The 23,700-nt window shown below is 45.5% G+C and overlaps 1 protein-coding gene across 2 annotated transcripts in view; it reads right to left on the bottom strand.

Annotated features, from left to right (window-relative positions):
• LOC140430989 (proline-rich protein 5-like) overlaps window positions 1-21,596 on the bottom strand; it is a 144,641-nt gene extending 123,045 nt beyond the window's left edge. For both annotated transcript variants that reach the window (XM_072518857.1, XM_072518856.1), the window contains exon 1: window positions 21,377-21,596. The gene's annotated coding sequence lies outside the window, so the exon portion shown is untranslated. The remainder of the gene's footprint in view (window positions 1-21,376) is intronic.
• Between the last annotated feature and the right edge of the window lie 2,104 nt (window positions 21,597-23,700).

The following is a 23,700-nucleotide window of genomic DNA, read 5'->3' on the forward strand; positions in this document are numbered from 1 at the left end:
CACAAAAAACCCCCCATTTTTTTAACTTCCTGATTATGTGTTTTCTCCAGGGTTGCACACAGCAGTGACCGAGAGACAGATCTTCAATTCCTGGACACTTCAGGCCAATCCTGGAGGGTTGGCAACCACACTGGAAGCAACTGAAGAGTGTGATTGTGGTTGGGATAGTGAAATTGGGAGATGTTTGTTAGTGGGGTGAGAAGGGCGAAGAGGAGATAGACCTTATTAGAGAAGCCCCTAACAGGGAAGGTCTGACAATAAAAGTGTGTGTGTTGGGGGGGGGGGAAGAGTGGTACATTTAACATCTGATGTGGTTCACTCAAAGGTGAGGGAGGACAAGAAGACCAGACATGCATCATTGGGAAGAACGCCCACTTGACCATTTACATCACATCCAACTTTCGGTTCCCACACAAATTATTTTTTTCGACAGTATTTCTTGTGAGTATGTGAAATGTATGCCAGTATGTGAATGAACAGGGGCAATCAACGAAGTAGAGCAATTACATTTTAGATTTTGCATTTCCAAACTTTGGCCCTGTCTGAGATATTTGGCACTAGTATTGGTGGCTGTCGGTAGTGCAATATGAGGGAATAAATTTGTCTGTTCATACAAGAAGACCGCGGCACCTGGAAGAAAATGATTTCAGCATGATAGCACATTAGTATCCCTGGTGTACATTTATCTGCAATGGACTGCATCAGCCATCTATGCACCCAGTTGAGGATAGAGGAATAAGAATAGGCCTTTCTGTCCCTCGGGTCTTTCCTGCCATTTATCTAAATCATGGAAGATCAATTAGATAGAAGATGTAAATCTTACTGCCTTGTTCTTCATTATTTTCTCTGCTTTCTAACATAACTGAGACCGAATCCAGGTCACACATTGCATCAGATGTTGTGTTCCCTCATCTGCGCATTAGAAGAATTTGCAAATAGTTAGTAAATTTGTTTAAAGTTATGAATGATGTGAGTGGAGGTCTGTATAATGAACCGGAAGGGCTGCAGAGTGCCCTGTCTCGTCATTTGTATAAGCTCAATGTATGCCTATCCCATACCAATTCTAAATGTGGATGCAGTCATGTGACCTATTCCCTCAAACAGGTCATGTTTAATCGAATGAGTGTCACATGCAATTAATTCAATATAATTTGTAATTCGGCCCCATTACGCAAACCCAATTACTCCCCATTCCTTTTCGATTTTTACTGGCGTACATTTGGATTTAATATTGGCAGATGGCCACATGGCTGCTCCGCATCTGTTTGCCGAGACAAAAGGCTGTTCAAGAGTAGCGTCCTATCTTCTTCCCACTCAATGTCCACACAGGACCTCTTTCCCTGAGAGGTAGAGGTCAGCAAATGGGAAAAGAAACCCCTGCTGATTTCCTCTTTTCCCCCCCTTCCCTAGCCCAAGATACTTGAGCAACTCAGCAGAGCAGGAATTGAACCAGCTATCTTCTGTTCTGCAATACTGCCCCTCACGCCGTTATCCCTGAAGCCATCAGGCAAACTAATTTCATGCTGCTGTTCTGTAAATTAAAGGTACACGCAGTCAATGCATAATTAATCTGGCCATCTCTGCAGAAATCACTCGATTTGGCCAATGCCGTCCCTTCCATCACCTACAAAACTTTGAGATTACCGGAAGAAGCTGCAAAAGTTGAAAATGTCAGAGAAAAAAATATTCTGGTAATTAGCAGCTTCTGAAACAGGGAAACACCGCGAGAGATATGAAAGGGCATTACACAAAACGGATGCTGATTTAATCAGCATCACAAGCCCAGCTCTAGAAATGAATCAGCTATATAATCTTGGTTCATAAACAGTGCTGTAAACTGATTGAGGCAGTTAACAGGAGGGCTGTGTGCAGCATGACTGCGAAGGCTGTAAATAGCAACGTTGCTGCTACGGTGTGAAATTGGAAATGCCCACATTCTGATGAAAGATCATTAACCTACACGTTATCTGTTTCTCTCGCCCCCAACTTGCTGCGTGGTTTCTGTGTTCATCTCAAACTTCCAGCATCTGTAGTATTGTGCTTTTGGTGCATTCCTGAGTATGATCCAATACAAGGGTTTACAGCACTGAAGGGCTGGGTGTAGCTGCTACTGCATAGCCTTAAAAAAAAATAAGCAACAATAGGTTTTTAATACAATTAGTACTTGGTGATAAGTGATCTAGGAGGTCTTGTGGCACAGAGGGGCATACCCCTGCCTCTAAGGCAGAAGCTCCAGTTTAAGTCCCACCCCAGAACTTGATGGTCAAGGAAGGTTCATTCACAATGTGAACCTACAATGTTGAATGTCAACCTACAAATCCTTCCAAACACGCTGATGTTCCGAATAGCCTCCTTCTGCGTTATAGGGATTCTATGTAAGAGCGGGAGAGACTCCTGGTCAGCTCTGCTTGATATGGAGTGGCACCCCTCAAGCTATAAGCCTCTGGTAACAGACTAGCGACCTGTCTCAGGAATCACTAGCTATGGAAACAGACAAGGTTCTGTCTTCGTGCTAGGTGTGGGGAGAGAATTGGAATTGGAAATTAAGTGATCTTAACATCAATCCTTAAAAGTCTGCTGCAGACAGCTAAGAAAATGTTTAATTAAATAGGTTTGCCAATGATTTTTGTGGGATCACATGGAAACATTAACTTTCCTTCTGGTCCCATATAAACCACCAGCCCCAATACCTGATCCCTCTGTATACACCTCCCTAGGATTAACTCTCCCCCTTCCTTTCACCTACCTGTTTCAGATGGGGTGCACATCGCAGCTGCACTTGTCCCCGCCAACTGGCAATTATGCTCCAAATGTAAGAGCAGCTCACTGCTGGCATGCTAACAAGGCCCAAACTGGAAAATTGATGTGACATCGGACTGTTTTCCCTCAGGCCAGTGTAAGCACTCTGAGATCAAAAGCCTCCAAATCGGTAAAGTGGTTGAGTGTTGTAACAAGTGGATTCCCACAGGGATCAATGCTAGGGCCTTAAACATTTAGAAACTATATCAATAACTTGGATGAAGGCACCGAATGTACGGCAGTTGAATTTGCTGATGACACAAAGATAGGTAGGAGAGTAAAGGGATTTAGCTGGGTTAAGTGAGTGAGCAAAAATGTACCTGCTGGATAATGTGGGGAAACGTGAACTTGCCCACTTGAGAGGGAGAATAGAAAAGCAGAATATTATTTAAATGGTGAGAGATCACAGAGTTCTGTGGTACTGAGGGATCTGCTGCTTGGATCATTAAAAAAAATTAGAATGTAGGTACAGAAAGTGATTAGTTCGAGAAATTAAATGTTGGTATTTATTGCCTCGGAGAATCAAGTATAAAAGTAGGGAAGTGCTGCTACAGCTGTACGGGGCCTTAGTGAGACCGTGTCTGGAATACGTAGCACAATTTTGGACTCATAGAATCTCTACAGTGCAGAAGGACGTTATTCAGCCCATCAAGTCTACACTGACCCTCTGAAGGAGCACCCTACCTAGGCCCATGCCCCGCCCTATCCCTGTAACCCAACCTAATCATTGGACACTTAAGGGGCAATTTAGCATGGCCAGTCTACCTAACCTGCACATCTTTGGACTGTGGGAGGAAATCGGAGCACCCGGAGGAAACCCACGCAGATACGGGGAGAACGTGCAAATTCCACACAGACAGTCATCCAAGGGCGGAATTGAACCCGGATCCCTGGAGTTATGAAGCAACTGTGCTAACCACTGTGTCACCGTGCCACCCAAAAAGGAGATAACCGCATTCAAAGCAGTTTAGAGAAGGTTCACTTGACTGATTCCTGGGATGAAGGGGTTTGTTTATGAGGAAAGGTTGCGCAAGTGGTCTTATATCCTTTAACATTTAGAAGAATGAGAGATGATCTCATTGAAAAGATCCTGAGGGGGTTTGACAGGGTGGATGCTTCCCCTTGGGGCAGAGACACAATTTTAAAATTAATGCCTCCCATTTAAGACTGAGATGAGAAGAATGTTTTTTTCTCTCAGAGGGTCATTATTCTTTGAAATTCTCTTCTCCAGAAAACAGTGGAGACTGGGTCATTGAATATATTCAAGGCTGAGTTAGTTCGATAATTGACTGACAATTGGAAGGAACCTCTTTTAAATCCTTGCCTGATCCTTATTGCCTTTTTAATTCCTTTTCTTTTGGCTGTTGTAATTTCGGTACCTGGGTATTCCTGGTGCATACATCTTTAATTTAAAAAAACTACAATCCAGCAGGATGTGCTCTGACATCAGCAATGACACAATTTGACAGACTTGGCTAGCAGGAAATTGGCTCTTTTGAAATCCGACTCTGTGACAGGATCTCAATTCAGATTGGTGTGGGCTGTTCCAGAAAGTCCTGCAAGGAAAGGCAGGCTGACTCAGGTTTTTAGTTTTGTTTTTGGGACATAACTTAAGAAGGCTTTAAGTTCTCTCTCCCTGAAGGGAGTAGATCGCTCTCAAGACCCTCGGTTGGTGGCTCTTGTTTTTTTCCTCAGCTGGTAGACATTCTGGGGGCGATTCTCTGAGCCCCGCGCCGGGCCGGAGAATCGCCGCAAACGAACCACGATGCCCCGATGCTGGCGCACGATTCTCCGAGGTGCGGAGAATCGGCGCCATTTGCGGCCGCAGGCCGCTGGAATCGGCGGGGCCGCCGATTCTCCAGCCCGGATGGTCCGAGTGGCCGCGCCAATATGACAGAGTCCCGCCGCCGCCGCTCATCCCTGTTCGCTGCCGGCGGGAACTCTGCGCGAACAGTCGGGGGTGGCTTGTGGGGGGGTGGGCCCCTTCACCGGGGGGGGGCCTCCGATGGGGTCTGGCCCGCGGTCGGGCCCCACCGATCGGCGGGCAGGCCTGTCCACCCCCCCTCCCCCCGGGCCTACCTTCTGGTGCAGCTGGCCCCTGAACACCGACACCATGTTGAGTCGGGGCCGGCGCGCTAAAGAAGTCCCCTACACATGCGCAGGTTGGTGCGGCCCAACTGCGCATGCGCGGGTTGGCGAGCCGCCAAATGGAGGCTGAACCACTCCAGCGTCGTGCGATGGCGTTCACGACGGCGCGACCACTTGGGCTCCATATTGGAGAATCGCCCCCTCTCTGATTTCAGTTGGATCAAAGAGCTGGAGAGTACAAGGCCTGATCTCTTTGATCTGATGGGTCTCTGTTTGAAGGGGCAGGTTTAATACACTCTCTCTATCCAGCCTGATTAAAAGGCTACAAACAGTCTGCAGCCAGGTCTGTGAAAACCTAGGAAGCAGCAGGTTCAATCAGCTGAGGCTGGCGGGTAAAGCACTTTTCAGCCTGGCCTGTGAAAGTTTCACTTCTGATTAAAAGGCTGGGGAGCTGAATCTGATTTTTCTCAACTAGCATCCTGTGTTTGAAGACCTTTCTCTCTGCAGTGAGTTCAAAACAGCAGGAGGATCCAGTCTGGCACCATATGCAGGAAGAGGGGGATGATTGAAAATATTTAAAATCTTCAGGTGAAGAATTCTAATATTATCTTAGTGAGGCTAAGAACCAGTCTGGTGGAGGTTGTTAAAATGAAAGTGACTCCCCAGAGAGAATTCTACAGCCTGCATGTTCTAGTTGGAGACTAACATTGAAAGAACCAAAGCAACGGATGATTTTCAACACCTCGCATTCTGAGAAGATCACCGCCTACAAAGGCCGCTACCTCGGCAGCGAAGATTCTCATCTCTCATCCCGTTTAACCCCCATTATTTTTATCCTTCCCCTTTCCTGCTGTGTGTCTGTCTTGTGTGTATGTGGGTGGAGGGTGGAATGCTGTTAGGGGAGAAATTACATTAGCAGATTGTTATTTTCTTTTTTTGCCTTTACCTGTTTATCTCTTCTCTCTATGTAAATAAACAGTTCTTTTGTGATTTGCTTACAAATCTGGTGCCTGTAAGTCATTGGAGCAGTCGAGGATCAAGGATCTCTGAGAAATATATAAATTATTGGTTAATTCACTTATGGCTCCGGGGCCTGTGGTCCTGGAATTGACTGCACACTGGCCTAGGGTGTCGTAACAAAAGGGAGTGAAGGGTTATGGTGGGCAAACAGAAAAGTGAATAGAAGCCCAAATCAGATCAGCTATCAACTTATTGTGTAATGGAACAGACTCGAGGGGTTGAATGGCCAACTCCTGCAATTAATTCTTGCATTCTTGTGGGAGAGGCACCTAGAAAGTTTGCAATATTATAATTGTTTGAAGCTGCATTGTTAAATATCAGAAGGAAACACTGGAAGTACTCAACGGATCTGTGCATATATCTATCTGAGGGACGGGGAAAGAAAACAACAGGCCGGTGTTTGGAGTGACTCAGACTTGCCTCTTCCCTATCTTGGGCACTGACTGACCAGTTATATACCTCCTGCAGCTTCTGGTCTTATTTCAGATTTCCAGCATTTGCATTTCCTTCTCTTTTCCGTTGTTTCTTCAATCACATGCTCATCTTCCTCATGAAAGGGCAATTAATAACAAACAATGGTAGCCTATTGATGAAGGTCTTGTGATTTTACATCAGCTCTTTCTCTTTTGCTTTTCACAGAGAGTAAGACTTGTTTTTTTTCAATATATTTTTCCCTGGCTATTTGCCCAGTGCTGTGCACCAGCTCAGTGAGCTTCCAATTTTCTCCAAATGCTCCGAAAGCTCTCGTATTGTTCATCAGCTCTGATGGGAACACTGGCCAGAAACCTCTCTCATCGTGCATCTCTCAGCACCGACGGATGCTATTTGACCCGACCACCTGTGCTATCTCACTGAAAAAAACATCTAATTATTCCCATTCTCCAGCTCTTTCCCGATAGCCCTGCAAATTGCTTCTTTCAATATTCCCAGCTCAGTCTGCTGCCCCGGAGAATCACTACTGGGATGGCTTTTGGTGTGGAGAAGGCCATGACCACCCCCCACCCCCCACAATCATTTTGAGGATAGACAACGTGACTTTGAAGGACTTGCCTTTAATTTGCTCTGAGGAAGTTCTGTCACCTGGCCTCAGTTCCCAGGGTGAGCCTGAACAAGTGTGCAGAGTCCCCAGCTCATTATGTGGGCAAGATACATCAACATTCCCTCAGTTCCAAGCCTAGCATTTGGAATAGGTACGTGGCCCTTCCCTCAGTTCCCAGCCTGGTATTTGGAACAGATATATGGTCACTCCCTCAGTGCCCATCTATTTGGAGTCGTTTCATCGCCAAGATCAGCATCCAGCTCAATCCCCTTCCTGCCAAATTGGCTGAATCTCAGGTTCCATCCAACCCATCTCCAGCAATTCAACCAAACCGAAAACCCCCCACCTCTGTGATCCCACCTTCCATCTCACTAGACTACCTTACATTATAGCAGTCCCATCCCATGTGTATGTGATTCATTTCACACCTATTAACAGCTGTTTCAAACCAGACTCCGGGGAATTGATTTTCTCACCAATTTCCCCTGACTTCAAAAAGTCAAACACAGATTTCATTAAGTGCTGATGAGTGTGGGAGGAGAGAGCGAAGGGATAGTCCCATTTTGATTTTCTATAAATGAACTCGGAGGATAAGGAAGAAGGGCGAGGGCCTACTTTGCATGCAGTGACTCTGAAATGTTTGCTGAGGTTACTCTCAGAGAGCCAGAGTGTGTGTTTTTTAATATATTTATTTTCCTCCTCTTCTCCTGAAGGTAGTGAGTGGTGACGTGTGTCTGATGTTCTAAAGGTTGGAGCTCAAACTCAGATTTCCCTGTGGTCCCTGGCCTGTCAGCCCAGATAGTCAGCAGCCCAGTCCTCTTCTCACCTGACCACCAGTCAAATACACTGTTCAACAGCATCCAGCAAACAACATTCAGGAGACAAGATACTCTCCCCCACCATTCATTTTGGAGATGGGTGTGTGTGTGTATATTGGGGGGGGGGGGGGGGGGGGGAGCGGGGGAGGAGGAGGAGGTGTTGAAATGTTTCTAAATTTGGTCTTTGCAGAGAATTGCAAATGACCAAAATTCAAATGTAACAAGAAGGAGGGAGGGCTGTCGGGACAGAGGCAACAGGTGGAAGGAGGGGCAGGACCAGGCAAGACAGGGGACAGGAACATGGGAGCAGGAGGAGACCATTCAGCCCCTTGCGCTGATTGCAGCATGATTGATCGGTACCTCCACTCAATCTACTGCCTTGGTTCCAGAATGTTCTTGTCCAACAAAAATCCATCAATCTCAGTTTTGAAATTTTCAATTGGCCTTAAAATCTTTTTGAGAGAGCTCCAGATTTCCGCAATCCTTTGTGTTGTGCGAAGAACTGCTTCCTGACATAATCCCTCCTCAACAGCCTAGCTCTAATATTGAGATTATATCTCCTCATTTTACATTCTCCCGTCAGAATAAAAAGTTTATTTTTATTTACTCTGTAGGTCTTTAATAATCTAAAGCACTTCAAATAGATCATCAATTAATTTTCTCTAAGAGAAGGGCAACTGCAGGCATTCTTAAAGGCAGGAATGGGAGGAGGGGAGAGATACAGGCAGTGGGGAGAGGCAAGAGAAACAGGTGGGGGAGAGAAAGAAATAGGCAGGGGGACAGAGGGTCGGACCAGGAGAGAGAAGGACAGGCAGCAGGCGAGAGAGGAACACACATTGACAGCAAGAGTTACAAAGAACAAAGAACAAAGAAAAGTACAGCACAGGAACAGGCCCTTCGGCCCTCCAAGCCCGTGCCGACCATGCTGCCCGACTAAACTACAATCCTCTACACTTCCTGGGTCCGTATCCCTCTATTCCCATCCTATTCATGTATTTGTCAAGATGCCCCTTAAATGTCACTATCGTCCCTGCTTCCACCACCTCCTCCGGCAGCGAGTTCCAGGCACCCACTACCCTCTGTGTAAAAAACTTGCCTCGTACATCTACTCTAAACCTTGCCCCTCACACCTTAAACCTATGCCCCCTAGTAATTGACCCCTCTACCCTGGGGAAAAGCCTCTGACTATCCACTCTGTCTATGCCTCCCATAATTTTGTAGACCTCTATCAGGTCGCCCCTCAACCTCCGTCGTTCCAATGAGAACAAACCGAGTTTATTCAACCGCTCCTCATTGCTAATGCCCTCCATACCAGGCAACATTCTGGCAAATCTCTTCTGCACCCTCTCTAAAGCCTCCACATCCTTCTGGTAGTGTGGCGACCAGAATTGAACACTATACTCCAAGTGTGGCCTAACTAAGGTTCTATACAGCTGCAACATGACTTGCCAATTCTTATACTCAATGCCCCGGCCAATGAAGGCAAGCATGCCGTATGCCTTCTTGACCACCTTCTCCACCTGTGTTGCCCCTTTCAGTGACCTGTGGACCTGTACACCTAGATCTCTTGGACTTTCAATACTCTTGAGGGTCCTACCATTCACTGTATACAAGCGAGGAAGAGAGAAGAACAGGTGGCGGTGGGGGGGAAAGAGCAGAGAGGAAAGAAGAATAACTGTGCAGAGGGAGACAGGAATGGGTTGGAGGAGAGAAGAGAGGGGAACAGGCAGAGGGGAGAGAAGAGAGGAACAGAAGGGTGGGAGGAACAGAGGAAGGAGCGGAACAGACGGGAGAAAAGAACATACTGGGGGTGAGGAGCAGGCGGTGCAGGGAAAGGAACAGGTGGGGGCGAGGAACAGGCAGACGTGTAGGGAGAGGAACAGGCGGAGGGGAAAGAAGCAAGTGGGGGAGTGAGGAATAGGTGGGGGGGAGGGGAACAGTCAGGGAAGAGAGGAGCAGGCAGAGAAGAGAGGAACAAGCAGAGGGGAGAGGAGAGAGGAACAGGCTGAGGGGCGGGGAGAGAGCAACAAGAGGGGATAGGAGAAAAGGCAAAGGGGAGAGGAGGTATGAAGAGTCAGAGGGGAGAAGGGAAGAACAGGCAGAGAGGAACAGGCAGGGGAGAAAGGGACAGGTTGGGGTGAGAGGAACAGGCAGTGGAGAGAGGCACTGGCAGAGGAAAGAGGAACAGGCCGAAGGGCGGGGAGAGGGCAACAGGCAGAAGAGAGGAGAACAGGAGGGGGTGAGAGGAACAGGCAGTGGAGAGAGGAAGAGGCAGGGGGAGGGCAGGAGAGAATAGGTGGAGTGGAGGGCAGGAGAGGATCAGGTAGGCTACCTTGTAATTTACTGGTCTCAGCACCCAGAAAGTGCCTTGAACCACTGCGAAAACCTGAATATCAGCAAACGGGCAGCAAAAAGGAAACCACCTGTCTCACATTTTCCCTTGGCTCTTATTAGAGGTGTGTGAATCAAACAAATCGCAACTGTGGGCACCACTGAGGCTGTAGAGAGAGGAGTGAGTCATACTGAACTCAGCACCCTCGCTGCCCCACTTCTTAAGGCGCATGCATGGTGGAGTATTTGTTCCAGGCTTGTCCAAAACTGGTCATCATGAGGACCAGATTACATTTTATAACAATATTATCTGATACTATAACTAAGTATAAGCCCCCACCTCCTACAATATCAAGATGCTCTTTAAAGACAACAGGGTGGAGGAAAAGGGCATTGAACTTAAAGAATAATAATCCAGTGCCTCTTAAATGGGGACTGCCCCCTCTGGCTCAGTGAGTTTGTATAGTGGGCTGTTGAGTCATACAAGCCAAAAATGTCTTCGGTTTGATTTACAGTGTGGGCTGAGAAAGCTGCTCTCAGCCTGGCTGGTAGTCGACATGCTACATTTGACCTCAGAGCCCTTGGTTAAGAAGGCAAGATAAAATCAGACCCGATTTATGCTCCCAGACACTACCCAATAGCTAAGGTTGAAAATGCACGTCTGCTTGAACAAGATCAACTTGGCCTGCAGTCGAGTGGTCTGCCAACACCCTAGAGCGTCATTTTAATCTAACCCGCCCTCTGGGAAACTGGTGAGGTTGGGTGCACTACTTGCTTTATACTCTATCCTAATCCATTCTCCACTAATTTCCAAATATTGGGCGGGATATAAATCCAGCATTCCACCCCATCCAATGAGTTTGATACCCAACAAGTTAATCCTCTCAGTGCTTAGGCTTAACGTGAGTAATATTCACTGGGGTGAGGTATCAGGGATGATTGACAACAGGCAGTTTTGATGTGTAGGCTGTCTGAGTATACTATTTCATTAAAGGGTTGCTAATTGCTCAGGAAAGCAGCCAACCCCCCCCCCCCCCCCCCCCCCGCCCCACCCCTCTTCCCCCCACCTCCCTCCCATTTTAAATTCAAAGAGGAAGTTTCAGCTCCAGGATCTGCACCTTTTTTTGCCAGTTTTGGACAATCACAGCAAATCTGCAACTCAATTGCTTCGATCACTCTTGCTGTGTTTCATAGGTCAATTACTGCAGGCCGCAGAACAGCAACGGCACAAAAAAAACCCCAACACAAACAGAAAGTTTAACAGAAAGTCAGCCAGCAGCCAATCCCAAATTTCTGTCTGTTGATTATTCCTGTTTTGGGAAAATAAATAAATCTACCTCAAGTAAATATCATTTAAAAACAAAAGAAAATATTCCAGGCCAGACTGGAGGATTCTCCGAAGGAGCGAAGTGAAGGCGCCATTTTGTGCTGAAAGTTTCTAACACCTTAGCCCCAGGCCTCATTGATCCTGAAAGGGCCAGTTTTTACAGGATGCGCTGCTGGTGTAGGAACTTTGGGCGCACACAGGCTGGAAAAGTTAGCCCTGATATGCTTTCTTCTTTTACGTTTTCTCTCCCCCTCGCATGACGGATCGAGTCCTTAGCAGGGGTGCAGATTCACATGCACCGGTGGCTGTCCATCACCTTGCCTAAATTGTCATGGGTATCAGTCAACTACCTGGCTGTCCTGTCGGCAGAATAGCAATTGAAATGAACCTGTTGCCACCCCAACATCTGCATGGGTGATTTCCAATGCAAATTGAGATGTTTAAAGTAATTACAGGGTAGATAGTGTAAGAGTCCTTCTTGTTGATTCCCTTATTTCCCGTTTCTTTATTTTTGCTGTCATCATTTTGATCCATGGATGCTTAATGGACATGTATATTTAAGTCAAGCAGCAGAGAGAATGAGGAATTCATGAAGTTGCAACATCGTATATGGTGCTGCATTTATGAACAGGAGAACTACGAATTTCCGGCACCCGAGAGATGGGGTGGGACTTGGTTCGATCGATTGGGTGATGACCAATGAATTGGCCAAAAGGCCTTATTCTGCCCGGTAACAGGTGGTGATTGAGTCCTACTCAAGTGGAATGATTTTCAGAGACCCAAGGAGCTCAGTTTGAATCGTGTATACAAGGGAAAATAACCTGTTCTCCCTCTTCTATTTTCTCTCTCCAGAAAGGCTGTGAGTTGATGTATTCCTGAATCTTCAGAGACCTGAATGAATCTACAGTGAAAACCCCAAACGGAAAGCAAAGTTTGAAGAGGAGAAAGGTGCTAGAACAACCATCTGAAACAACGACTCTTATTTTTTGATGTTCATCCTTATTATTTTCAGCCCTCTGCGTTTGTCTGTTTTGTGCATGTTTGTAGAGGGTGGGGGAAAGTTAAAATTGGGGAATAGGAATTAGATAATAGTTTACAAGTTGTACTTGCTGCATATTTCATTATTGTTCTTGTTATAAATAAAAAGTAATTGTGTTTAAATTTACAAACCTGGCGACTGTAACTATTGGGCAGTCAAGGGCCAAAGACTTTGGGTATTTTTCTAAGCATTATTGGTGAATTCAATTGTAGCAAAACTCTGGGTCAAGTGGGACTGGAATTGACTATGCACTAGCCCAGAGTGTTGTAACATTATTTGGGGACTTAACTGAAGTGATTGCTCAATGGTTAAACTTGAACGAGATGAGAGATACACAGGAGAGCCCATGAAATAGGGTCGCATCAAGGGCATTTTCTGGTAGGGAAATTGAGCTGGAGAAAATGCGTTTGCAGTTTGAGCATAAGAGGGAATTAAAAAGAATAGATAAAGAAATGGAGATGCAGCAAAAAGAAAAAGAAATGGAGATTGAAACAAAAAGTTGGAGTTAGAGAGAGAAAAGAAAAAGCAAAAGAGAGAGTTCCAGCTTAAGGCACCAGAGATTAGAGGGGAGTTGCCAGGAACTAGAGGGAAGCTTAATTTTAGAACAGAACCCAGTGGCGATAGGTTTAAATTTATACAGGCCCTCCCAAATTTCAAGGAGAAGGAGGTAGAAACTTGTTTTTAGGGTTTTTGAGAAAATAGTAACCCAAATGGAGTGGCCAAAAGAAAAGTGGACATTACCCATGAAGAGTAAATTGACGGGGCGGGCACAGGAAGTTTATCCTTCCCTGTAGGAGCAAATGTCTAAGAATTATGACAAGGTAAAAAAGGCTAACCTGGGTGCATATGAATTGGTTCCCGAAGCACATAGGCAAACATTTTTGAATTTAAGGAGGCAGCCGGGACAGGAGTCTGCCGAATTTGAAAGGGTTAAGCAGAACAATTTTCATAGATGGGTATGAGCATTTGGAGTTGCAACTAGCTATGAGGCTCATGGTCCCTCAGCCACCACAAAAATGTCACAGGTGCGTAGCTGAACATTGCCGTGGGAACAGTGTCAGGGATTCTCAAATCTATTCTGAGTGGCTTCCACATTATCCTGCCAGCCATTCAGCATGATGCTGCTATATTCCTCCAAACGGAAAAGGTCATGAGAAATGCAGACATACCCAATGAGAAAGACTTAAGAACCCCATCAGTAAAGTTGTGATTCTGATAAGCATGCAGATGATATGAACCCACTGTCCAGATGGACAGAATTATGGCAAGCATGCAGAATAAAAGAACCAACAGCTCAATGATCCAACAGCAGAGGTCCCAAGTGTTGACCCTCTGCATACCAAGACAGAATATAGGGTTGTTAAGAAGGCGTACGGTGTGTTAGCTTTTATTGGTAGAGGGATTGAGTTTCGGAGCCATGAGGTCATGTTGCAGCTGTACAAAACTCTGGTGCGGCCACATTTGGAGTATTGCGTGCAATTCTGGTTGCCGCATTATAGGAAGGATGTGGAAGCATTGGAAAGGGTGCAGAGCAGATTTACCAGAATGTTGCCTGGTATGGAGGGAAGATCTTATGAGGAAAGGCTGAGGGACTTGAGGCTGTTTTCGTTAGAGAGAAGAAGGCTAAGAGGTGACTTAATTGAGGCATACAAGATGATCAGAGGATTGGATAGGGTGGACAGTGAGAGCCTTTTTCCTTGGATGGTGATGTCTAGCACGAGGGGACATAGCTTTAAATTGAGGGGAGATAGATATAAGACAGATGTCAGAGGTAGGTTCTTTACTCAGAGAGTAGTAAGGGCGTGGAATGCCCTGCCTGCAACAGTAGTGGACTCGCCAACACTAAGAGCATTCAAATGGTCATTGGATAGACATATGGACGATAAGGGAATAGTGTAGATGGGTTTCAGAGTGATTTCACAGGTCGGTGCAACATCGAGGGCCAAAGTGCCTGTACTGCGCTGTAATGTTCTATGTTCTAGAGGACAGCAATCAACCAAATCTACACAGGGCATGGACAATGCAGCCACCAATTCCATAAATGGAAGATGTGGGATGATCCAAAGTGTGGTTGTGACCATGAGTCCCAGACTATGGAGCACATAACATGAACCTACCCAATAAAGTGTGTGTCTTCCTCTTGGCATCTAAGGAGGCTATTAAAAGATACTTAAACTAGACATTCCATCATAAAGCTTTTCCTGTCATTGTTATGGTATAATATTCCACTGCTCGCTGTATAATATTCATTGCTTGACATACAGCTCATCATTCATCGAACAATCCATTGCTCATTTAATATGCCTATTGCTCATCACGTTGGTTCTTATTTAAAATCCCATTTCTTACTGTAGATTATCTCACTACTCATGATATGGTACAGTTTATTGTCGTAAAATATCTCCGTATTTACTGAATATTGCACTGCTTGTATTGTGTCATCTCATGAATAGCTGCATAATACCCCACTACGTACTGCATAATGTCCAACTGCTCCATGCATAACAGACAATGTTTAACCGTACGATAGATCATTGTTGTGCACTGTGCCATTATTATTCCACTGCTCACTGTATATTCAACTGTTCCTTGTATAGTATGCTACTTCTAGCTGTATAATATCCTATAGTTTGTGGAAGTGGGTTTCACTGGTATTGCCATGCCTTGTTACGATTGAGATGGCAGTGATGAGCCTTCTTCCTGAACAGGTACTCCCATGATGCTTTCAGGTAGGAAGTTCCAGCATTTTAACATGGTGACAATGGACCAAGGACAGTATATGCACCGGTCAGAATGGTGTGTGCTTTGAGGTGATGGTGTTCCCAAGCATCTGCTGCCCTTGTTCTTCTACTGAATGAAGGTTAACAGGTTTGGGATTGCTGAAGAAGTCTTGATGACTTGTTGCAGTGCATCATACAAGTAGTACACACTCCAACCACAGTGTGCCAGTGGTGAAAGGAATAGATGTTTAAATGAATGGAGTGGCGATCACGTGAACTACTTTGTGCTGGATGTTCATGAGCATCTTAAATGTTTCTGGAGCTGTATCCAAATAGAGAAGTTTCTATGGAGTAGAGGATGACGGTTTGATTGGTTGACATGCCCACTTTATTGGGTATAATGGGCATGACTGAAGATTCATTGGGCACAATGGGGATGTACAAAAGGGTTAGTCAATTAAAACCAGTCTTTAGCATTTGGGGCATCATTGGGAATGTTGAAGCTTGGAATCAGTAGCCTCACTCTGCCAGTGTTTTTTCTGAAACTGAAGCATCAACCCAACTTGAGAGTGAGAAGGAAGCTCTACAGACAGATGAAGGCTGAGGACCAGCAAAAAACCTGCCACCTAAAGAACAGATGGTGGGTGGAGAAGGTGCAGGAGGTCCAGCAGTTAGCTGACATCCATGACACACAATGTTTCTTTACTGCAGTCAAGCACCCAAGGCCCCATTCCAACTGCTGGCCAAGAACAGAGAGGCAGACAACGCCCACTGGAAGAAGCACTTCGAAATCCTTCTTAACAGAGACTCTGGCCGGAATTCTCTGGTCGTTGCAATTCAATTTTCCCGCCAGTTGCGCAGCCCCGCCGGCGGATTCGTGGCGCCGTGGGGTGGTTACAATGGGAATTCCCATTGACAATCGGGAAGATAGAATCCCGCTGCCAGTGAATGGTGCACAGCCAAGAAACACGTGGCTGGCGGACCAGAGAATCCAGCCTTCTGCCTTACAAGGTAGGAAAGGATAGCTAAAGAACAAAAGGCATCTAGAACAGATGGAATCCCTGCCAAAGCACTAAAACATGGCAGAGAAACTCTATTGCCGTGAATACAGACCTAAGTTTCCTTATCTGGAAGGAGGGGAACAAGTCAGCTGATCTGAGAGACACCACCATAATTGTGACCATCTTCAAGAAAGGTTACAAGTCCACCTGCAGTAACTGCAGATGAATTTTCCTGCTGTCAGCCACAGGGATGGTCATCCCAATAGTCCCCCTTAAAACCGTCTCCCTGTGGCTGAAGATTTCTTTCCAGAATTGCAATTCAGATTCCCTCCACTAAGAGGCACAACAGATATGACCTTCACCCTGCGGCAACTACAAAAGAAATGCAGGGAACAGCACCGACCCTTGTACATGGCCTTCTTCGACCTCACAAAGGCCTTTGACACTGTCAATTGTGAGGGATTATAGAGCATCCTCCTCCGTTTTGGCTGCCCCCAAAGGTTTGTCACCCTCCTCTGCCTGCTCCGCAATGATATACAAACCGTGATCCTGATCGACAGATCCACCACAGACCCAATTCACATTCGGACTGGGGTCAAGTAAGGCTGTATCATCGCATCGATTCTCTTCTAGAACTTCCTTGCTGCAATGCTCCATCTCACCCTCAGCAAATTCCGTACTGGAGTGGAGCTAAATTACAGAACAAACAGGAATCGATATAGCCTCCACCGCCTGCAGGCCAGATTCAAGATCATCCAATCTTCTGTCACTCAACTACAGTATGTAGGCGATGCATGTGTCTGCTCACACCTTCAATGAGGCTCACGAGACCATGGGTCTTACACTAAACATCCGTAAGACAAAGGTCCTCTACCAACCTCCCCCGCCACACCGCACTGGCAGACTTGGCTCCAGGCTCATGGCCCACAGAGCAGCAGTAATACCCACCCTCCTATATGGCTCAGAGATGTGGACTGTTTACAGCAGGCACTTCAAAACCCTGAAGAAGTACCACTAGCGCTGCCTCTGCAAGATCCTGCTAATCTGTTGGTTGGATAGGCGCACCAACATCTGTGTTTTTACTCAGGCCAACATACCCAGCATCGAAGCATTGAGCACGCTTGCTCAGCTCTGCTGAGCAGGCCACATTGTCCACATGCCAGACATGAGATTCCCGAAACAAGCGCACTACTCTGAGCTTCGACACGGCAAGTGAGCCCCAGGTAAGCAAAGTGCTTCACTGACACCCTCAAAAATTCTCCTTCAAAAAGTACCACATCCTCACCCACACCTGGGAATCCCTGGTCTAAGGCCGCCCAAAGTGGAGGAAAAGCATCTGGGAAGGAGCTGAACAACTCGAGTTTCATCACTGCGAGCTAGCTGAAGCCAGGTGTCGACAGTGAAAGGAGCGCGTGGCAACCTGGGCACCCCAACAACCCGCTCTGCCAACCACTGTCTGCCCCACCTGTGACAGAGACTGTTGGTCATGCATTGGACTCCTCAGTCAGCTGAGATCTGATTTTTAGTGTGGAAGCAAATCACCCTCGACTCTGAGGAACTGCCGAAGAGGAGTTAGCTCATGAGTCTCCTTGTTGAGATGTGTAATTTGCAACGGGTTAAAATATGAAAATTAGGAATGTAATCCTTACAACTAGGGCAGCCTGCTGCCTGTTTTATCGTCAGTGCACTTATTAGTTGTATCATTTGGCATATGTTCACTTCTGTTGCTGAAGGGACTGTGTATCATAAAAGTTTAAAAACTACTGCCAATTCTATTCTGCTCTGGAACTTGTCTGAAGGATTGTCTCAACTAACCAATATTATTTCCATGACTACTTCCCTAATGAAGGATATTCAATGATGATATTTATTTTACTTTTGCAAAAATATACTTTATTCATAAAATATCTGAAAGAACATTACAAGCATTTCAAAATGGCCATCACACAAAGTGCAATGATATTCAGGCCTTCTACATACATCATGTTGCATTCTTAGGTGTTTCAATACAGTCAAAGAAAACATTATAGACATTTCAAAATGGTCATTACAAATGGTGTAAAGGTATTTAAGTTGTCTACAGAGATCAAGTTGCATTCTGAGGTGCTTCAATACAATTGTGATACATGTAATATTCACCATTTACATTCAATGTGAGTCACACAGCCCAAGAGGGTTCTATACAATTCCCAGTCCCTCAGTTCACTGTGACTGAAAGATCTTAGACAGCCACCTTACCCCACTGCACCTCTGTGGCAACTGCCCCAAACTTTAGTGCATCCCTCAGCTGTAGTCCTGGGCTTTGGAATGTGCCAGTCTACAACACTCGGTCTATATCCAGTCACACTTTGCTTATCGGCCAGGAGACATGAGAAGGTGCAGCAAGATCAGGTGAGGTGAAAATACACCTTCCTCTTCATCATCCTCAGATCCAAATCCTGCTTCAATTAAAACAGCAGAGAGGCAAATGCAGCAGATGCCGCTGCTCGGAACTGTGCTTATATTGCATCTTAAATTGTAATTACCAATAAGCTGCAGACTGGAACACAGAACAGCTGAAAGATTCCCTCTCAAAACGCAAAAAGCTGTATGGACAATGAGCACTGCAGTAAACAAAGTTTGAAAGCAATCGTGACACTCCCCCGCTAACTGTGAATACTTATCATCTCTCCATCTCCCCCTGTGGTATCTCCTTACTCATGTTTTTCATGAGGCCCACCTCCTGCTTTCTAGATCCCCTCTTCACTTAACTTATGATCATTTAACGGCCATCCCTGAGCTGCCAGGCATTGTACCTCAACCTTTGAAAACTGTTGTTACCGCTCGTCTCTGCAAAGGCCTTCTTGTTAATCCGCCCTCTCGTACTACCACCCCAATACCAAAACCACTTCATTCTCCAAGGTTCTGGAAATTTCCACCACCTGTCAGCTCCATGCCATTTCTCTCAGAACTTCCTGTTAGAATTCCTCTTTCTATCCTTCTGACAACACTAGGGCAGGCTGGCAAAAGTCATGGACCCTCCGTGGCTGTGGCCCTTGATACAGTGGACCATTCCAACCTCCTCCATTATCCTTTGGGACTGCCATTGGTTTGTTTCACTCCAACGTATTCTCAAGCAGCCAGCACACCTCCAGCAACATTTTATCTTTCTAACCCCATACTATTTTGATTTTGTTGGCCTTCGCCTCTCTATTATTTTAATGCTGTTCCTCAGCACATCATCCACACACCCCAGCTTCTTCGTAACCCTGATGACATCCCCTTATATATTTTCATCGGTTCCCTGAAACCCAGCCATCTCTGTGCTGTGAGCTTGCTTGTTTAACATCAACTCATCATGAGCTGCAATTTCCTCCAACTTAACATCAGGAAACCAAAGCTAACATTTTTTGCCCTCCGTCATAACCTTTACTGCTGATTCCATCACTCCGCAGACCAATCTCTCAGGTTTAGCAGACACTCCTAAGCTAGCACCCTGCGAAATCCGGAGCTGAGCTTCAAACCTCAGAACATCAACATTTTCACTTGAGCAATATTACTCACTCCTGCCATTATCTCAGCCGCTGAAATTCTTACTGTGCTTTCATAATTACTAGACTCAACTTTTCCAAATACTTCCTCTCTGGCCTCCCAGCCCGTTTGTGCATTCCCCCCTCCCCTTTGCTCCAGCACATTAGGCACAGTCTTCAGCTGCCTTGACCGCACTCTTAAGAAATGATCTCGCTCAACCTCTTGTGTTCTCCACTTCCCTCCCGCTCCTCCTTAAAAAGTTTGCTAAAAGCCCAGTGTTCCAACACAATTTTCAGACTCCTCTCCTGGTCTGTTATGACTCAGCCTCCATTTTTGTCTTCGTCTTGATTTGTGAAAACTTTTGGTTAATGTTAAAGGCACCGTACCAATGGGAATTGTTGTTACGAATAATGGCACTGGCCTTTTCAATGTAATAATTCAAATGAATGAAAGGATCTTCAATGTACCTCTCATTTTAAATCAGCACTCAGCAATTTGCGAGCATGTCCAATGCACTGAATTACAGTGTGATTGGTATTATTTTAAATCAACATAATGAACCAATCACAAGGAAACATATAATCAACCGCTGCTCTTAAAATGGGGCAATTATCTCCTGTTTGATGATATGCACCCTCTACTCACACAATCAATACTGGAATAAACAGCCCCAGGACCTCACTTCCTATGCCACACTATATCTTGCAGTCATGGATACAGCAAAATGTTTGGATTGCCATTACCACCCAAATCTCTCCATTAATAATAATAATCACTTATTGTCACAAGTAGGCTTCAATGAAGTTACCGTGAAAAGCCCCTAGTCGCCATATTCCAGCACCTGTTCGGGGAGGCCAGTACAGAAATAAAACCCACGTTGCTGGCCTTGTTCTGCATTACAAGCCAGCTGTTTAGCCCACTGTGCTAAACCAGATCCTGTAGTTATTACAGCCCCTGTTAGTAATTCATGAGCTGCACTGCCAAATAAAACAGATGAACTTTAATGAATGTGTGAGGAGGCTCATAAGATTAATAGTTAGGAGCAGGAGTAGGCGAAGGAGGGTGAGCGAGAGTGTGTTAAGTGTGCCTGAGTGTCGGGGCAATGTGTTTGAATGTGTGTGAGAAAGATTGTGTATGTGGGTATGTGTGAGAAACTTGGGAGAGTGCGAGAGGTGGTGACAGAGGATATCATTGTCACAGAGAGAATGTGTATGCATGTTTGGGAGAGTGAGAAGTGTATGTGCTGGAGGGGTGGTGAGTGTGTGTGTGGGGCAAGTGTGGGCTGCGGATGTGGGAGAATGCAAGATTTGGTGTATGTGCGTGTTTGTGAGGGAGAGAATGTAGGTGTGTGTGTGTGTGTGTGTGTGGAAAGAGTGTATACATGGGAATGATGGGGAGAAATATGAAGCAATAATCTTACGGTGATTTCTTTCTCAGACCGGGGCACTTGCCCCAGTGTCGACACTTAACAGTATCGTGTGTGCACAATGCGCTGACTAACTCTCCGTACACCAGATGTGGGTGTCCTGGGAAACTCTTCAGCAGAGCCGCTGCAGGAAACTCAGCAACAAAAGGTTCTTATTAAAAAGCAGCGAGCGGGAGCCCCTGCAGCCCAGCCTTACACACACACTGAGAGCTCTGCTTTTCATGAACAGGAACCCAACGATCGGCGAGAATCACTTACCCTGAAATGCTGGCAGCTCTCCACACAGCAGGAGGTCAGTCAGCCAGTGTGGGGAGTGCAGGGTCGGAGAGGTTTAAGCGGCCGCTGGGGTGTGAGGTGCTGAGGGGGGAGGCAGACAGCATTGTGGCAACTCGGGTTGAAGAGTGACGCCTCTCGCTCACTGCAGCCTCACTTTATACATTGTTTCGGGGTTTTTTTTTGTCTTGTGGGAGGTGTAAATTTATATTCTGACGGCTGTCATTAGGTTACGGATGTTTCTGACAGACCTTTTTGGCGTTTTTTTGGACTGAATCCAACACTTTGGTCATTGAAATTTGTTGTTGCAGTAATTTCTAATCGGGACGAAAAATGCGTGTGAAACTCCTGTAGGGAGTGAGCGGAACCATTCTACCAAAGTCCTGTTTTGCACAGACTGGTAATACTTAGATAAGTCATCTGGCGGGCGTATATAATAAATGCACAAAATAAATAGTTGCGTTTAGGTAGCGCCTTTCGCCACGCCGGGCTGGTCTCGATGAGCTTTACAGTCAAGTACTTTTTGAAGAGCTGCTACTGTTCTAATATATAAAGGGCAACAGCCAATGTGTACACAGCAAGCTCCCACGAATGTGGTCAAAAGTCGATGACCTATTTTAGTGGTGATGTGTGAGGAATAAATATTGGCCATAATACCAGGGCGAGGGCCAGCCTTCGAGTTCAAAATTGGGATTTTATTTTACATCCACCCAAAAAGATTTAGAGGGCCTTGATTTAGGATAGGATAGCCCTTCGAACACTGCGAGTTTAGACACACATTCCCTTGAGTGGGACTTAAAGCCACAATCTTGTTGATCCAGAGACACGAGTGCTATCAGTAGGCCTCAGCTGAAATAAAAGACAAGAGGGTGTACAAACATGGTACTTAAACTCCTCACTTCAAAAACAAAGACGGGAGGATAAGATGAACCCAAATCCTTTTCTTAAAATAAATTTAGAGTATCAATTCTTTTGTTCCCAATTAAGGGGCAATTTAGCCTGGCCAATCCACCTACACATCTTTGTGTTGGGGCGAGACATACGCAAACATGGGGAGAATGTGCAAACTTCACACGGACAGTGACCCAGGGCTGGGATCGAACCAGCGATTTCCTCAGCAAAGATGAGTCCAAAGAAATATAATATATGAGGACAGACATTTTATAAAGTGCCTTATTAAAGTTGGAGAGTACATCACATACAATGAATGACTTTGAAACACAAATAAGAGTTATGCAGACAAACACAGCAGCAGAAAGCACCCCCCCCCCAAAAAAAAAACTAACTGCATAGAAATGAATGACCAGTTAATCTATTTCTTGTGGTTTTCGTGGAGAGTGGAATGTTGGCTGGGACACTGGGAGAAACTCCTTAATCTTCCAGTCGTGTCGGGTGAGATCTTTAACACAGATCTGAACCACTTGAAGAAGCAGAGTGGGCCTTGTTGTAACATATCCTCTGAAAGGCTATCACTCAAGCACTGCCAGGGTACTGTCCTGGAATGTTATCCCAGATTGTGCACTAAATTGTGAAAACAACAATGTTTTGACTCGGTAAATATAGTTGTAGATGTGGAGAATGACGGAGACCTGAGAGTGATTACAAGGCAATAAGGTTTCACAAGATTGCAAGAGCAAAGGTTTGGCCATTTATAATCATTACCCAAGGCATGAAATGTAATTGCAGCTTGTGACCAGTTGTACATAGTCACGCCATGAGAACTGATAAAAAACCTTCATAATTATGGAAGATTTTAATGAGGTGGATGTAGAGGAACTGATTCTTCTCATGGGTGAATCCAGACAAGTGGACATTAATGCACAAAGTAATAATAGTTCAGGAGGAATTTCATTACAGAGTGAAACTGAGTGTAGCTTGGAGTGGTCAAAGCAAATATACCTTTAAGGGAGGCTTGATGTATGCAAAAGGGAGAGGAAAATAGAGTGATATGGCGATAGTGTGGGAAGAGGAAATTAGAATGGATGGGATATTAAAACAACATCAAAGTAATTGAAAGGAACTCTTACAAGATGGTGAAGATGAAAGTTGAAAATTATTGTGCGTGATGAGTCCCACTCATGCTTCCTTGACCCAATTCTCATTAAACTGCTAACCACCATATTTCCTGTACTCCATGTTAGCTGGCATTATAAATGGCTTTCCCCTCATGCTTTGTACCATAGTCCCCTCCTTTTTAAAACTGACAACATCAACATGCCGAAAAGAACACCTTTGACCCCTGTTGTCTTTGCAAACTATCACTTCAGAACCAACCTCTTTCTCCTCTCCAAAATTATTGAAAGTGCCGC

The sequence above is a fragment of the Scyliorhinus torazame genome, chromosome 10 (assembly GCF_047496885.1).
Source record: "Scyliorhinus torazame isolate Kashiwa2021f chromosome 10, sScyTor2.1, whole genome shotgun sequence".
Taxonomy (NCBI): domain Eukaryota; kingdom Metazoa; phylum Chordata; class Chondrichthyes; order Carcharhiniformes; family Scyliorhinidae; genus Scyliorhinus; species Scyliorhinus torazame.